The following is a 17290-nucleotide window of genomic DNA, read 5'->3' as shown; positions in this document are numbered from 1 at the left end:
TGTTACTGGCTTTAAAACCGTGCTGCGCCCTCACACAAACGCAAACACAAAGCATACGCCACGATCATTCATAAATTTCATTCATAAAATTGGATTACTTCTGAAATACTACGACATTACAATGCCAAAAAAAGGAGTGCATATTAGCTATTTCCCGTCTAGTCCCCTCTCCTCCTGAAATATGGCACAAATGCAAATCAACACCTTGTATAGAGGTAATGGTTTTTGAGTTTGTATGGGGTAATCTTTGGATTCACTGAATTGATTTAGAAATATCGTTTTCCTTCCTGATTTGAATAATTCTTTCACTGTGTTTTAGGAAGCTACATTATCTGCACTGAACATGAGCCATTTTTCGGGGTGCAACCGCGTGAAAAGCTAGTCTTCTATAAAGAAACATTTATAGTTATCGGCACGGATGTTGAGCTCTCGTCGGAAGAGTGGGGATCGCTTTGCGCACTGTACACATAAGGCAATAAACCAATAAATTGCTTTTGCGCAGGTGAAGGTCAGGGCTCAATATCCCTGCCGATGATTATACATAGCTGGTCAAAACTTTTGTCATTGACATTAGTTAGGACATGCATTGATGCACGTAATAAAACTTACTAATTAGTCTGTACTACTATTATTCATCTACATGCCTATAGGTCACCTTGTATATGTCGCAGGGATATGATAAAAACGGGGATTTGATCAATTCCCTAAGGGATTTGATCAAATCACGATTTTATCTTTTCCCTAAACAAATCTAGTGAATTGAACAAATCCCTAAATTGGTTCAGTGAAATTACAAAAATATATGTCAGTTCTTGTTTGGGTCGCTCTTGCAAACACTAGGCAAGCCGTAGGTGTCTGTCACGCACAATGCAAAATAGATGTGCCTGTAAGAAAAATAATGTTTTATGTAATTCACGATGCCACAAATCAGCTACATGTTTTAATGAGTGATTATTACAAATAGGCAAATCATACGCAGCTAAAATATTTTTTAAAGAAATTTTTGGTCATTCTTTCAAAAAAATATATTGTTCTGAGTAATGGTGATTTTTTATACCAATATTTCCTTGTATTGCACACACCTGATTATCATAATTATGAAGGTATATCCTACCAAATAAACCTTTAAAATATCAAAGCAAATTATTTTTGTCATTTCACTGAACCAGTTTAGGGATTTGTTCAATTCACTAGATTTGTTTAGGGAAAAGATAAAATCGTGTTGTTATTCTAACATCCTCCGTGATTTGATCAAATCCCTTAGGGAATTGATCAAATCCCCGTTTTTATCATATCCCTGCGACATATAAACCTTCATATACTGAACTTAACCGCTTTCTCTCTTACGAAGGTTATTTCCAGTTATTTCCGACCGGCATTAGTAACACACGATATTAATACTATACTACACATATATATACACGATATTAATACTATAGGTATTAATACTAGCTTCCGTCAGCGGTTTCACCTGCGTCTTGGAACTACTCCGTCCACGTGGATAAAAAGAGTTGACAGATTGAATAAATACTTAATACTGCAAGATTTTTTCAGATCTTCCCACTCAGATAGTTCAAGCTCTAATGTACTTGACGAAAAGGCTAAGCAGATGGTTTTAAGTAGAAATGCTTTAGTTCAATTGGTCTCGGTTGATTGTATGGGGATGTAATGATTCGCGGTTATAACATGATTATAACCGAGTTTTGTACTTAAAATGGTACATAATAGCACGTAAATAAGTAAGTATAAATGTTAGAATTAACGCAAATAAAAAATAAAATAAAAAAATCTGACATAGTCTTTTCCCAATTATGTTGGGGTCGGCTTCTAGTCTAAGCAGATGCACAGAGATACTTGGAGCGTCTGCCTATTTAACCTCCTCATCCCATCACCAATTTATTTTTTCAACAAATCTCAAAAAAGCGAACAATTATTATACATACCTAACTTTAAATACTCTGGTATATTCCTTACAAAACTATTCTACCTACATTAAATTCACATTAGTGCACAAAGTAGGTAAATACCTTCGTGCACTTTACCGACAAAGCCAGGAAAAGGTAAGTACAATAAATAGTTGTACAAAACGCCAGTAATACAGTTAACACATGGAGAACAAAATGACTAGCGGAGGTGCCATAACGGAAAATCTCCTAAGAAAGCAGCGCGACAAAATGCGGGTGAGCGGGGGACGAGGAACGTTACTGTTTTCGCCCTTATACGCCTTCTTTGGACCCGACCATTTTTTGTAATACCAAAAACTGTTGACAGATATCTCTCTCGCCTCGTTAGTATACTCGTAACTGATCGTTTTGGTCATGCCCACCGTACGTATTTGACCTAGAAGGCGCCTGACCTACCTGCATTATGGCATCTCCGTTATATTTCCTTACTCCGTGGTTAAACATTACTACAGTTAAACATTACTATTGGCAATAATAATGAACATAATAGCGACCATTCTAAAGGTATGCAGACATTGAAATTTCTTCCTCATCCGGTGAGCTGTGTGGGGCCATGAAATCGGCGAGCTAACGGTTCTATTGTAGCAATGCGAATGGTATGTAAGTGTGAGCGATTTTGACATTACCGAGTTTTAAATAAGGACCTCTACCGGGTCTGCTCCTGTGCTAGCAATATACTCAAAAAATACTTAAAGGATTCTTACGTTGTTTTTTTTTTACGAAATATCGGTAAAGGCAGATATGAGAAGGATTGAACGTGTTATGACGGATTGAAAACTTTATGATAGATACATAATTTCTATAAAAAATATTGTTTTTTACTATTACCCTGGAATGAAAAATGATGAAGTGACAACTAAATAAAAATCGGATATTCTTGTGTTGACTACTCATTATCATCACTACTATAAAATCTATTAAAAAAAAAACAACGTGAATCAATATCAAAGTCAGCGGAAACGTAAAAAAAAAACAGTAGGTATTATATTACATTACATTATGGCCAAAAAATACTGATACTGACTACTGTAGATCTAGTACATAATAGCGTACGTAAAAATTCCGTCGCTGACTTAGTGGCTCCACCACCTAGTGGGTATATGACATTTTTATTGCAGGCTCAATGTGTCAAGTATGTATGTCAAGTTGCGATATTTTATCGTAAAACCACGTGCTTAACTATACTGCTTAGTAAAACATAAGTATTAATTGTTCCTGTCTCGTGATCCTATCTTGTAGGTATTATATATAACTATGTATAGGATTTTTATTTAAACTATCATATAATAATTTATCAGTCTTTAGGTCAGTCGATCGTCAGGTTAAGCAATTATTGGCCCGGTTGGTACGTGGATGGGCGACCATCTCGTCATGACGAGTTCCTCTGTGTTTCGGAAAGCACTTTAAATTGGTTGATATCGGCTGATATTTTTACAATTTCGAGTAAATTCTCAGTCGCCTTCTTGGGAAGTCAAGAGCCAGAAAATCTGATAGATAACCAATGTTGCCAAGGGGTATCGAATTGCCCAGGTACCTTGTTTGAGGTCAGACAGACAGAAGCTCGATGGGACACACTGGTATTCTATGCATCTACATTTGATTACGGAAAGCCGAACCCAACATAATTTAGAAAAGTCTAGGAATACAACGCTACCTATCAAGATCTGACAACTACTTTTTAAAACCGGGGAAAAAATAGTGAATAAAAAAACATATCATACCTCCTTCTAAGCAGCTTTTAAAGCATTATACACATAATATATGCATGTATCTTTGCCTACCCATTCACCTACATACTACAGTTAAATAGCAAAGGTATACACACCTAAATAACCGTTGTTCCCACAGTCAATCTAACCCAAACGGTCCATTGTGCGCAGCTTCCGCGTGACGCATCTCCTACATTGGAATGCTAGGACGTAGAATCTCGTAGGTACTGAATTATTTAACCAGTTCATCTGTCAAATGATTGGTTGTATTTTTTAGTGGAAAGATACATTATCTCACTACCGGCTTCGGGCTTAAGACTGAAGTCATGAATATGGTTTTTAAAGTCTATGTCTTACTAGCTTCAATGCTATGAGCACTACGTCCCATCGTCGATAATATACATGGCTTGGCATTGACAGATTTTCAAAATCAGTTGTTCGTGTTCAGCAGGTTCACAGTAGAATGGCTAATAGACCAGTGGTTTTACCCACATCGCGTAGGAACTATTCCGCGCACCCGTATAAAATGTAACCTTAATATTCGTACTCTGCTAAGCTTTTGAGCTACTAAACACTGAAATATTTTTCAAATTGATCCTGCATTAGCGCATTTAAACATAGTCTTCAGCTTTATAATTTAAAAATAAACAATAGGATTAGACAGCATCATTTTTACTAATAATTCTAGCTCGCCTTCTTATCAAACCAAAACTTACTGGTTAAGAATGAAAGACCAAAATATTGGTCTAAAATCTTCCAGATATTGGACCTTGATCTTTGAAATTTCTAGACCCTGATTGGGTCTTCCTTCCGAAGATGCGCAATACTATAGTACAATAGTTATTTCATCATAATTCGCAACAGGATGTTTTTTATATTCGTTGATATTTTACGTCGCAATTTCGGGGCCAAAATGCGTAGAAAACATGTTCTAGTTTTCATCATCTGGTTAGCCTTTTCTATGTCGGGGTCGGCTTCCAGTCTAATTAGATGCACCTGAGTACCAGTGTTTTACATGGAGCGAATGCCTATCTTACATCCTCTACCCAGACAATTATGCTTATTATGCTACCCCATAGGTACCCCTTGGTAAGTCTGACTGTAGTATTAACTTCTGACTACTCGCAACGACTGCCAAAGATATTCAAATGACAGTTGGGACTCGTCAATTTATCGTACCTTCCGAAATACGGTGTAACTCGTTATAACAAGATGGTCACCCATCCACATACCATTGCTTAATTTTAGGATCGATCTAACCGTGTAGTTGTTAGGTATTTAAACTGAAATAAACTATAATTGATATACTTATTCATACAACTTTTGGAAGATCCTAGGTCAGTTTTTCGTTTCCTAGCAACACAATAATTAACCAATAATCGAGACTTTCGAACGAATCGGAATCTGTCCGCATTCCAATTTTACATAAATCGATTTAACACTGATTACGATTCTCGATATAATTGCCGATCACGATTAAAAATAATTGTTCTATCTAACTAACGGTTGTATTTTTTTCTCAGTAACGTTTATAAAATTCCATTGACGGGATGGAAGATTTTTTTTTAATGTTCTTTTTAAGGTTCCGTGTGTCTAATGAAAATATCGGAACTCCTGCTTGTGGTCTTAACCTACTTATTAATATTGAAATGCGGGAGAGTTTATTTGGAAGTACTAGGTAATATCTGGGAAGACTAGATTGATTTCAAAAAATATTTCAGTTTTAGATAGTCCATTTCATAGAGAAAAAGGCTATCGAATAATCTCTATCAGGTTGTGTGAAGTAGATCCGTGAATCGGGTGAAAACGTGACAGGAAGTTAGTCTATCTATACTAATAATATATTATAAAGAGGAAAACTTTGCTTGTTTGGTTGTAATGGACAAACTCAAAAACTACTGGACCGATTTTCTTTCACCATTAGAAAGCTATATTATCTGCGGGTAACATAGGCTATATTTTATCCCGGTGCGGGCAGTAGCTCCCACGGAACGCGGGTGAAGCCGCGGGAAAACGGCTAGTTTAGTATATTTTAGTAAGTATGTAGGTACTTTTACATAAGTAGGCATTGAAAATCTTCTTCTATATCACCTAACCTAACATATTGGAAATTGGAAAAATTATACATAGGTATTGTATAACTAATAAGTTTTTTGCAAAACTACGGAACCCATTGGTGTTAGAGACCAACTCACACTTTTTTATAATGCACCGTTTTTTATTATATCCGTAATGTTAATGATTTTTTGATTATTACGTGGGTACTGTATGAATGTTGGATGTTTTTTTCTCTAAACGGATGCTGCGAATCCGTGATCTCGGTAACATTGAGATGAGAAGATGAGGAGGTCAGTTACCTCTGTGTGTATAATCATTTTCAGGTAAAAATCTTTTGTAGAGGTAAGAGTAATTTTGGGTAAGATTTCTACTGTAATCTTCTGTAATTAGGCTTAAGGAGAGGTCACCTTCCAATCTTGTCATAGGAAGTAGGATTTCATATTGCACTGGCCTCTATGAACAAGTATGATATTTTTCAAACTAATGTTACGGGTAGACAGAAGCCTGTAAATTTGACAACCAGTCTTACCAAAGGATATTGGATAGCCCAGATAACTAGGTTGAGAAAGTCAAATGAGGGTACTGGTATTCAGCTGCATTCAAATAGATTACAAGCTGACCCTAACATAGTTGAGAAAAGGCTAGGCAGAACACCAAAGGCCTTGAAATTTGAAATGAACCGTATTTGGGTAAAGAATACTAAAAGACATACGAATATTACGAAAGCTAGAATTTCTAGATTCTATATTACAGAAATGCAATATTCAAGGTATTTCTAAGTAAGCATTAATATTAAACTCGGTGTTGATGAATGAAAAAAATATATATTTTCTAATGACTCGCCAGAAAATTGCATTATATTTCGTAATAATAAGCCGATGTGCGTATGTAGTACTATTTCTAGTAAAAAAAAATATTGAGGTCGGCCGATCACGCGATTTCTGTTTTAATCAATTAAGTAAGTTTTATTCTTAGAATGCTGCTGTATAGGTAATTTTTATTTCGCAGAACTTTAGGAAATGAAAAAAATATGTAACAGCATTAATATTTTGAACACGATTTTGCACGCAATGGGCACGAATCTAGGCTTATGAAAAAGTTCATCTGAAAAGGCTTCTGATGTTCAAAGCGATTGTCTTCGAAAAAGATTAGCCAGCTGCGCAGGACATATTATAATGCACAAGCATTTGCGCAGACACAGGTGCACTTTCTATTCCTTCACTCTCATAGCGCCCGATGGGACGGCAATCCGACACCGCCGGAAAGAGATCACAAGCAGGACCGACAGTTTTAACATTTCTCTTCCATACACGGGTTGCATAAGGTTTTCAATTAGATAAAGTAAAGGCTTCTGTGTTCTCTCTCTCTTCAATCTTTATTTATTGAAATCGATTTTAAGAGTAGGTATTTGCTTTAAGTAGGTAAACTAGACCACGTAAATTGCACGGTATTTTTTCTATCAATCCGATTCACCGAGCGTTGATAATTAGCTACGATAAAGCATGAATAAAGGTAGGTATAGAGGTTGCTATGTAAAAATGGAAATAAAAATTTTGATCGTCATTTGTTTATGAATGTTGGCTCTGGTACATAAAAGGGCTTAAGAAGGAACATGGTGGTTTAGTCAGTAAGAGTCTGACACTCCCTCACGCTGCACCCACAGTGGGAGTGGTCATTTGATGATTTCCCATTTCCATAAAAGGGTAGGTAGGTACTATGTATGCTTGGTTAAATAAATCTTCGGTCATTTAACGCTGCATCAATTGAGATGTAATGATTTCTTGTTTTTAACTTTGCTGTTTCGCAATTAGTTCCGAACTTCACTACGGTGTCAAATGGCTGACTTCAGAGTGACAAAGTTATTTGATGAAGACTGCACCTACCTATTAGAAAAGAGGTACTACTTTAGCCTTGATCTGGTTCTAGCGGCCATTGAACCCCGTCCAATGCAAGCGACCTTGTAATACTTAGACAATTCAACTAACTGGAAACGCTATTGCTATGCATTCTGATTTAACAAAGCATCTAGCACCTTCTTTTCTTTTCTTGCGTCTAGCTAGCATCTTCGTAGTTATTAAAAAGTTGAGTAAAGTAGTAAAAGTACATACTACGAGAATATTATATAGTTCAGCAACAGTCTTAAAATATCAATTAATAGGTACGATACAGTTGACATGTCTTTCATAAAAGGCCTAAATAAAATAAGAATAAAGAAAGTGCGTCCAGTTTATGCTTGTTCTTGTCAATTGTGTCGTGTGCGTGCAAAAACGCTTGAATGAGCTATCACTATTTCTTGCACCGATGAGAACTGCTATACTATTTCGCATAGCAACTTGCATTCATATCCTATCCAGTTGTGAAAATGCTCTAAGTAGTAATTCAGACTCAATGGTACAGATTGCCTGATTGGTGCAGATTGATGAATGGCCAAAATGTTAACCTACATACGTATAGATATGCAATGTAATTGACTATGAGGAAGAACATGTGACAGACGTGATTCAGGGGTTAAGGACTTCGAAAAGATGATGTAACAGTGCTTGTGAACATCGTTTCACTGGTGAAAGAATGCATATCTATCCAGTTTAAAGTATCTATGTTCTTAGAATCTGAGTGAAAAGGTTTTAAGACCGGTCTTTAGTCAAAGGTTTTTAGACAGGTCCTTATAAAATATTAGTGACCCGCGGTATGTGCTTCGCTATGTTTATGTGCACAATATGTAATTTTTTTAAACGTGATGAAGGAAGAAATTTCGTGAAAACTTCACATAAACCATCTACTAAATAGTCTAACCAAATCCTAAACACTTGGTTTGGATAGATGAGCCCGTTCATGACTTATAAAATTACTACGAAAAGTGGAACTTATTTAGAACCTAAGTGCAGGGGTCAAATTAGAAGGTACAGTGGAGAAGATACGGTAAGAAACTCTTTAAACTCTCCTTAGAATACTTCTTGAAAAACTACTTGAGGTACTTAGAAGAACAGCTTACGAGCTATGGCATTGTTCGCGCGAGATACCCTGATACATTAACATGGTGGGTTTCAGTCAGTAAGAGTCCGAAACTCCCTCACGCTGCACCCACAGCGAGAGGGATCATTTGATGACTTCCCATTAAAAAAATGTAGAACTTACGAATAAGGCTCTAAAGTTAATGTGGGTCTAATTGAAGATAAAATTACAATGTCACGAAATACTGGAGATGTTATTTCAAATAACATTTTGTAATAATTCCTTATGACGTGACGTCTGGGAGCGTCAGTTTACTTCTAATTCTATGTAGCATCAATTATAGTATCAAATACAGTTACTGTTATTTGCGAATAATTACTGTTATTTAGTTTAAAATACTTACCCAATGTCGTTGGCGTGAAAGTCAACAGAAATTATCAGACTGAATTCAAATTGTTTAATTAAAGTTAAAAATAACTTTTAATACTGGTTATTTCGGAAGTAATAACCTTTATCTTGTAAATATAAATAACGGCGGTTTTTGGAGGGCGTTCCACCTACTCGTAGTAAACATTATAAAACTCCACGTCATCATCTGGCTAGCCTTTTCCCAACTTTGTCGGGGTCGGCTTCCAGTCTGCCCGGATGCAGCTGAGTACCAGTGCTTTACAAGGAGCGACTGCCCTATCTGACCTCCTCAACGCAGTTACCCGGGCGACGATGCCCCTTGGTAGGCCTGGTTGCCAGACTTAGGGGCTTCTGACTACCCTTAACAACTGCCAAAGATGTTCAAATAAATGACGGGACCCATACATTTAACGGGATTTTTGACACACGGCATAATTTGTTACGACATTGATGGTCACCCCATCACGACAAGTTTTGCTTAACCTTAGAATTGTCGGTCTTTACGATCTTTCTTTTAAAAACGGTCCTTGCAGCGTTGACTTAGCCACGAGTTCTTTATATAACTCAGTGCGTTTTATATCTAATAGATGATGAAAGATGAAATGATTAATAGAGCTTTGAAATTAAAAAGAGAATTTAATTCTTAACTAACTAAAAGAAACGCGAGATCTAGCCCCCAGCCATTCTAGAATCTAGACTTCAATTACGTATAATGATATCCTTGAGTGAATCACCAGATTTCAGTCTAGTAATTATTTAATTAAAGTCTAGACTAAGCATGAAGGTTATATTGTGACGTCAAGCTAACTAGGAACTAGACTAGACAAGCTAAATGTACTTACTGACTGCAATGTTCCGAGAAATTACTAACAAGACATAACATTGTGTGTGATATACTTTTAGCTTACATTACTACAAAGGCGTTTATAATACTAGGTGCTAGCCGTGGTTTTACCTGTCCTGGGAGAATCACTTTCAAGAAGAAACAAAGGAATTAGTTTGAAAAACCAACTTATAAATCCACGTCAAAATCATTACAAGAATTTTCTAACAAGTCCAAGTACAACATGATACGATATTCCATCAAGAAGTTCTAGTTCATATCTTCCGGTTACATCAGCTGATCAGTTCGGCAGTACCATAATATTGTATTGTCATCAAAACTACGTACAGCTACCAATTTTCATGACGTTACGATCCTTGGAAGATGGTTTAGTTATCAGAAGCCTGATAAATCTGAAAACCTTTAACCAGTAACTTAGACTATAGTTCGGCCATTCAGAGAATGCGTTCCTGACACGTCGCGATTGAACTGACGACGTAATAACATTCATTGATTATTGATATAATAATGTTGTTTTAATGCTCCTCAATTGTTAAAACGGTAAACAACCAGCAAAAATATTTTTATCGTAACTGCAACGCCATTGCAAAGTTACGTCGTCAGTTCAATCGCGACGTGTCAGGAACGCATTCTCTGAATGGCCGAACTATAACCTTTCGAGGAATTCAGTACTGGGATTCTATAAAACTCGATCAACAACTCGCATTTCACTTCGATTCGTAATGTCATTTCATACTTTAGGGGAGGTAGGGGAGGGATGGGCACTTTTTCACAATTTATTGCATAAAAAATCAGATTTTACAGATCATTATCAACTTTTATTGCCATTTCTTATATTCGGCTAGATATAATGAAAGAGCTTTCCTAAAAATTACAATCAGTTTCAACATTACGAGATATTTAAACGGTTTTATTTAGCTCACCCCGTTTGTTTTATTATTTATTCTTGGATCAAATTTAGTAATTCAAATTTCACCCTCTTCCTGTCAACCGATTGGTCTGAAATTTTGTATACACCTTTAATTAAATCCAATATGGCCGCCGGCACAAAATGGCACAGCCCCCTCAATATGGGTATCAAATGAAAGGGCTACACAAGTAGAATACTGTCAGCAACCAATCAGATCAAGTTGGCAACGGTACCTGAAACAAGATTCTATAAAGGATTTTTCGCGCAGATTTATAACCTCACAAATTTTACTGACGAAGAAAAGCCTCCCTACCATAGAGAGCATTGGACACTTTTGACTTAGTTTATGAAAAAAAAATCGGTAAAAAAACTTTTAAGTTAAACGGTTTTATCTTATGTGCACTGAAAACTAGAAAATAAAAAATAGTTACTTACCTGTCAACCTACGTAGGTGGTCCCGGTCATATTAGACTAAAATAAAAACGTGGGGCCCATTAACTATTGCTGTAGTACTCTCTTCTAAAGGTATAATAGGTGTGGATTGCATCGACTTACTATAATTGTAACTGGAGATTTTGACAATCAATAATTAATAATAGAAAATACACATACCTTTCATTAGTTTTCTCTTTATAACGATCCGAAACCGCAACAAAATATTTAAGTACTTTTACGAGTGTTTGTTCTTGACAACTCACAGAAATGACAGATAGTCTATGGATGAACACCGTTACCAGTCGGTAACGTAAACTACCCAATTAAAAAAAACAAAACTATGATCAGAAATCAGAATAAAAGGACCCCCCTTTTATTCTGATTTGATCATGTCTCCCAACTGCCCATCTCTCCCCTACCTCCCCTATAGATAGACAGATTTTGACAAATCTGTCAAAATCTCGACTTTGATTTAGTTCAACTTGTCAACACGCTCGATAGTGAAGCGCTAGTGTAGTTTGACAATGTCAATCACGAAACTTTAAGGTAGAATTCCGTGGGTCGCGATTGTCGCAGCCGCGCGCGACAAAAGTCAACCTATGAAAATGTATGGCACCGCTGCCGAGGGCTGCGACAGTCGCGCGCGGACGACGAATTTCGTGAGCCGCTCGCGGCCGTACGCTTCTCAACATGGTCTAGCGCTTAATAACATCTATAGAATTTTAGTAAAACCAGAATTAAATTTTTGACAATGCCGCGAGCAGCTTACGAAATTCGTCGGCCGCGCGCGACTGTCACGGGCCTCGACAACGGTGCCATACATTTTCAAAGGTTGACTATTGTCGCGTCCACGGAATTCTACCTTTAGATCGAAGTCGAAGTGAGAGTGATGTCGAAGTGAGTTGTGATATTTTATAGAATCGACATGCAGATAGGCTGCCGTTTCATATAAAAACGCTGGTTATAAGCAGCAATGAATGATAAATTCATCATCATCATCATCCAAAATAGTTTACTATTGGACACGAGAAGTAAAGTTACCAACTTCTGTCAAGTTTAATTCACATTTAAAGATACCAAGACACCGGACAATTAAAAAGTCATAAAGCAAGACCTTTTTAATCATCAAATCAGATCCGTATAGCTCAATTACATCCATAAACCTCGGTTTACAGTCATCCTGAAGCTAGTGGTGGGACACTGTCGATAAAATCTTATCGATATCGACGAATTTAGAGACAAGAAATGATAACTTGCATATTTATTTTATAGTTATTTTTGTGTACCTATGTATGTGGTTTATAGATTTCTAACAAAAATCCCATAATCTAGAAAAAGGCGTTTAGGAACATTATTATTCACCAATACGCATGCCGCGGTGAGTATGGTTAATTCCCCGGAGCTTGGGGGAGGCCTAAATCCAGCATTGGACGATTTGGGCGGTGACGACGATTATTTATTTTATTTAGGTATCGATATAATAAGTTGGCTAGTTAATAACATCGTCCATGATTTTATGACATTTTTATGTAAAAACGCTGAAATTTCGTTGACGCATTCGATCCATTTTAAAAATTTATCGACAACCTTTCAATTATATTGGCACATCACTATTTCGACCAACTTAACCACCATAAGGCTGTATATTTTTAGTATACAAGCTCAATAAATGTACTTTACTGCCAATAACGTCTTAACCGGGATTCTTTTAAACTGAGCTTTGCTAAAGTGAAAGTCACATCTTAACTGGGCCAGCCGAATTGAGAAAAATATATGTGTATTAATAATTGAATTAAATGAAATGATTTAAGGGATCAAAGGGGAAGGCCTATGTTCAGCAGTGGACGTCCTATGGCTGAGATGATGATGATGATGATGAAGGGATTATGAGTTACTTTGTTGCTTATACTAGCTTCTTGACGCGGTTTCGTCTGCCTGATTTCAATTTGCATAAAGTTAAGTTCCATAGCGGTGTATATGGGAAAAATTAGCTTGTTATCCAAGTTTTTACCTTGAATGGGAAGAAACTTGTACGAGTGTTGTTAATAAAACCATACCTTTTCAATCTCAAACTCAAAAACGTGTATTCAAATTAGGCTGATAAATCAGCACTTTTCGAACGTCAAAAACAAAAGACAGCCCCCAAAACGCCCACCCTTCACCACTTCCTATGTGTTTTTGCTGGGAAGAAGAAGTGGCGCTACAAACTCCCCAGCAACACATGTCTAAATGGTTGGAAGAACCAATATTTATACAGAACAAGTATTTTAAAACTAAAAGATGCTACCGCTCTTTAAACTACCAATCTGAATTTCCTGCTAATGTCTTGGCTCGTTAAATATAGCGATAGTGTTTTGTTTATATATTTTTGAATGCCAACAGACCCAGGTTGCAGAGAACCTATTTTAAAACGTGACTTGAAGATGATATTCAATTATTATATCTATGAATGGTCATCCCATATGGGTTGAATATATTTATCGTTGTCGATAATCAGTTAGAAACATACGAACGCGGATATCTAATGTCATTGTTATTGAAGGTATATACCTACATATGATTACACGTGTGAGAATCTCCTTATTAGGGCAGACTCAAACAGTTTTGTAAATGCAAAAGTAATTATGTCTGTCTGTCGGGTGTTCACGCTAAAACTGTTGAACTGATTAAATTGCTATACGGATAGTCTAGAATCTAGAGCCTGAGGAAGAACATGACGAGATTATTCGGTTGCAGGAAGTGGAGAACGTGGCAAAGATGAGCTGGTTACTAATATATGGCAGTTATTTCAGGCAGAAAACCGTATCCAAGTGTTAAATTGAATTGAAATTGATGTAGGTACTTACTGCAAAAATCAAATGTAATCATTTCAGGTAAAAATTACTTCATAATTTCAGGTAAAATTTTGAATGAAAACTAGTTTAAAAAACATTACTCGTCACACAAGTCTAGCAAACAGTGACAAATTGCGGGCGAACATTTCTAAAATGTCCGCAAAATTGGCGGAATCTCACCATAAGATCCAAGGTGAGGTGCCATACAGTCATTCATCTGAGTACTTCTAAGGTCCGAAATCCAAAGGGTCATTGATCCAGGAAGTGATTATGTAATTACAGCTGTCACATGTCTAGTTTGTCTTCCTAATGTACTGTAGGTACAATCACCAACAAAAGTTTATTAACATAATTCATTCATCATTCTCCGAGCCTTTTTCCCAACTATGTTGGGGTCGGCTTCCAGTCTAACCGGATGTAGCTGTGTACCAGTGCTTTACAAGGAGCGACTGCTCTATTTGACCCTCTCAACCCAGTTACCCGGGCAACCCAATACCCCTTGGTTAGACTGGTGTCAGACTTACTGGCTTCTGACTACCCGTAACGACTGGCAAGGATGTCTATTACAAATGAAAAAACTGTTCAGCGACATTTTAAATTCTCTTATGTCTAGGTCATACTGTTATGTGTACAATAACCTAGATAATTATATTCCTACTGCCTCGTTGGTCTAGTAGTAGCATAGCACGACTTGATATCGTTTCGTAAGTTGGGCTGAATTTTTTTTATGAAAAGCTACATTCACAAAGCAGCCTGGAGTCTGGAAGTTGGTGACTGACATACCCGCGCATTGAAGAGCACGTTAATATCGGTCCTGCGCCTGATCTCTCCCCGGTCGTGTCGAGTTGCCGTCCCAACGCGCTATGAGAGTAGGAACAGAAAGTGGCTGTGACCGTGTCTGCACAAATGCTTGTCTACGATATCGAATGTCCTGTGTTAATAGACTGATCTCCTTATAGGCAACAGACGCCGCGGTCGACAATCAACCTGGATGCTAATTTTGTCCTGTAGTCGTGACAGTTACAAAAGGGAGATTTTAGACGTTTTTTAATTGTCTTAATTCACTTTTGTTGCTGCCTGTACCTACTTGTGACTCACAAGGTCGGATGTAATCGCCATAAGCCTAGTACCTATTCCACGCTGCTATTTTTTGCGTAAAACGAAACGTAGGTAGGCTTAATAAGACAAATGCTTAAGCGTTAATGACTTATCAAAACATTATCTAGACTTCCCACGTTTAATCAAAAAACTTATCTTTTTGATTATATAATTAGAAGATATTTTTATGCGGATTATAATATGGAATTTTATTCAGTATTGCATTGATATTTGTGACGAAAACATGACGAGAAGTTACTGGAAGAAAGGAACGTTACATTCACTTGTGAACGGTAAAATTAGTTTCTTAAAAGTAGGTATTAACACATAAAATACTTAGAATTGATCATCAAAGAAATAAACAGTTCTTAACAAACGAAACATTTTAGCAAATGTGGGTAAACCTCAATTCATTTTGCAATCGCAACTCATTTCACGGATGACTTTAGATTATCTTTAAAAAAAACATGCATAACCATAGCTAATAATGTTAAACTACTTACCGTAACGATGTATGATGAAACACGAACGAAAAACACACAACTACGATTTATTTTAAATAAAATTAAAAAGTCACAAATTACTTTATGGCGAAATATAAAAAATGCTGTATCCGAACAACGATTAACATTTTCAAAAAAGTTTTAATTCAATCAAACGCACAGATGTCCTAATTAACACACTGAACACGTTTGTCCAAAAAAATGTAGTAAAAAAAAATTACGACACAAAATGACACGCACACAGATTAAAAAACTTGACACGTGACGTTTCACAAAATAGTGTTGTGCTCCATCGAAAAATTATCGTATCGATAAGTACGTGTATTGTCTTCAACTGCGACTTACGGAGTGAGGCACTAGTGTTGCGCCCGCGACTTATCAGTTACTTACTCTAGTATCAATATTGTCAGTAGACGATTGCGCAGTTCTGAAGTTATAATATCGATTTTCGATGATTACGCGTTAAAGGAAATCGGACGACTCGCAACGTGGGAATTTATTGAAACAGCACGCTGAATTATTTTCTATATTTTATATTATATATTTTATTATTCGTATTGTATAATTTACGTAGTTCATCATCAGCCTATTTTTATTTTCCCACTGCAAGAGCACAGGCCTCCTGTCATGTATAGATGGAATGAGCGTTAATCACCGCCCTTGCTATTTTAGAGATTAAAATCCAGACTTACTCAAGATCTTTTGTTTTATACTTATTCAGTTACCAATAAAATAACCAAGTAAAAGTCCAAGAGATACTTAGAAAACTTAGAAGACTAGACTTAGAATCGAACCCACACACTCATACTTGAGAGGCTGGCGTTTTAACTACCAGGCCACCTCGACTTCTCACTTAGTTATATCAGTAACAGTTCATTCAACTGTTTTTATTGTAACTTAGTAAAAGTTACATCCAAGGTCAGAACAATTGATTTGGTTAGAACCTTCCGAAACTGACAGGTATATAATAATATGCATTTATAGGGGTACCTCGCAGGAGTCGCAGGTGATAAAAAAGTTGAATCATACCTATGTATGTTCATATCACATAATAAAAATGTGGAAACGCGTTTATCTTAATTGCAATTTCTCAATGACCAAGCGTTTTTACTAATTACCTACATTTTTTTACATTGTAGTTTTAGGGGGTAATCTTAGGTTCTACTGAACCGTTTTTAAAAATTCTTTTACTGATAGAAAGCCACTTTATTTGAGAGTGTTCTAGGACACATCGTTACAGCCATTTTATCGTCCCACTGCTGGGCTGCGGCCTCCTCTCACACGGAGAAAGATTAAGCGTTAATCACCACGCTTGCTCAATGCGGGTTGGTGATATCAGACTTAATAGTCCAGGTTTCCTCGAGATGTTTTCCTTCACCTTTTTGTCAGCCACGTGGGTTCTATTCCAAGTCAGGCAAGTTTAAATGCAACTTTTCTAAGTTTGTATGTATTTTCTAAGTATATCTAGGACACATATACATATAGATCTTCTATAAGGGCGTGGGAGGTAATTCTCACGGGACGCAAAACTCTAAATTATGAAGTGCTTGCTATATTTTATCCAGGAAGAAGTTC

At 36.6% G+C, this 17290-nt stretch overlaps 1 protein-coding gene across 1 annotated transcript in view; it reads right to left on the bottom strand.

Moving 5' to 3' along the window:
• The window catches only part of LOC124642946 (neural/ectodermal development factor IMP-L2-like), an 85869-nt gene extending 69809 nt beyond the window's left edge, over window positions 1-16060 (bottom strand). Inside the window, exon 1 of the mRNA XM_047181743.1 lies at window positions 15716-16060. The gene's annotated coding sequence lies outside the window, so the exon portion shown is untranslated. The remainder of the gene's footprint in view (window positions 1-15715) is intronic.
• Between the last annotated feature and the right edge of the window lie 1230 nt (window positions 16061-17290).

Source organism: Helicoverpa zea, chromosome 26 (assembly GCF_022581195.2).
Source record: "Helicoverpa zea isolate HzStark_Cry1AcR chromosome 26, ilHelZeax1.1, whole genome shotgun sequence".
NCBI lineage: Eukaryota > Metazoa > Arthropoda > Insecta > Lepidoptera > Noctuidae > Helicoverpa > Helicoverpa zea.
The sequence above is the reverse complement of the archived record's forward strand: the minus strand, read 5'-3'. Positions and strand labels throughout refer to the sequence as shown.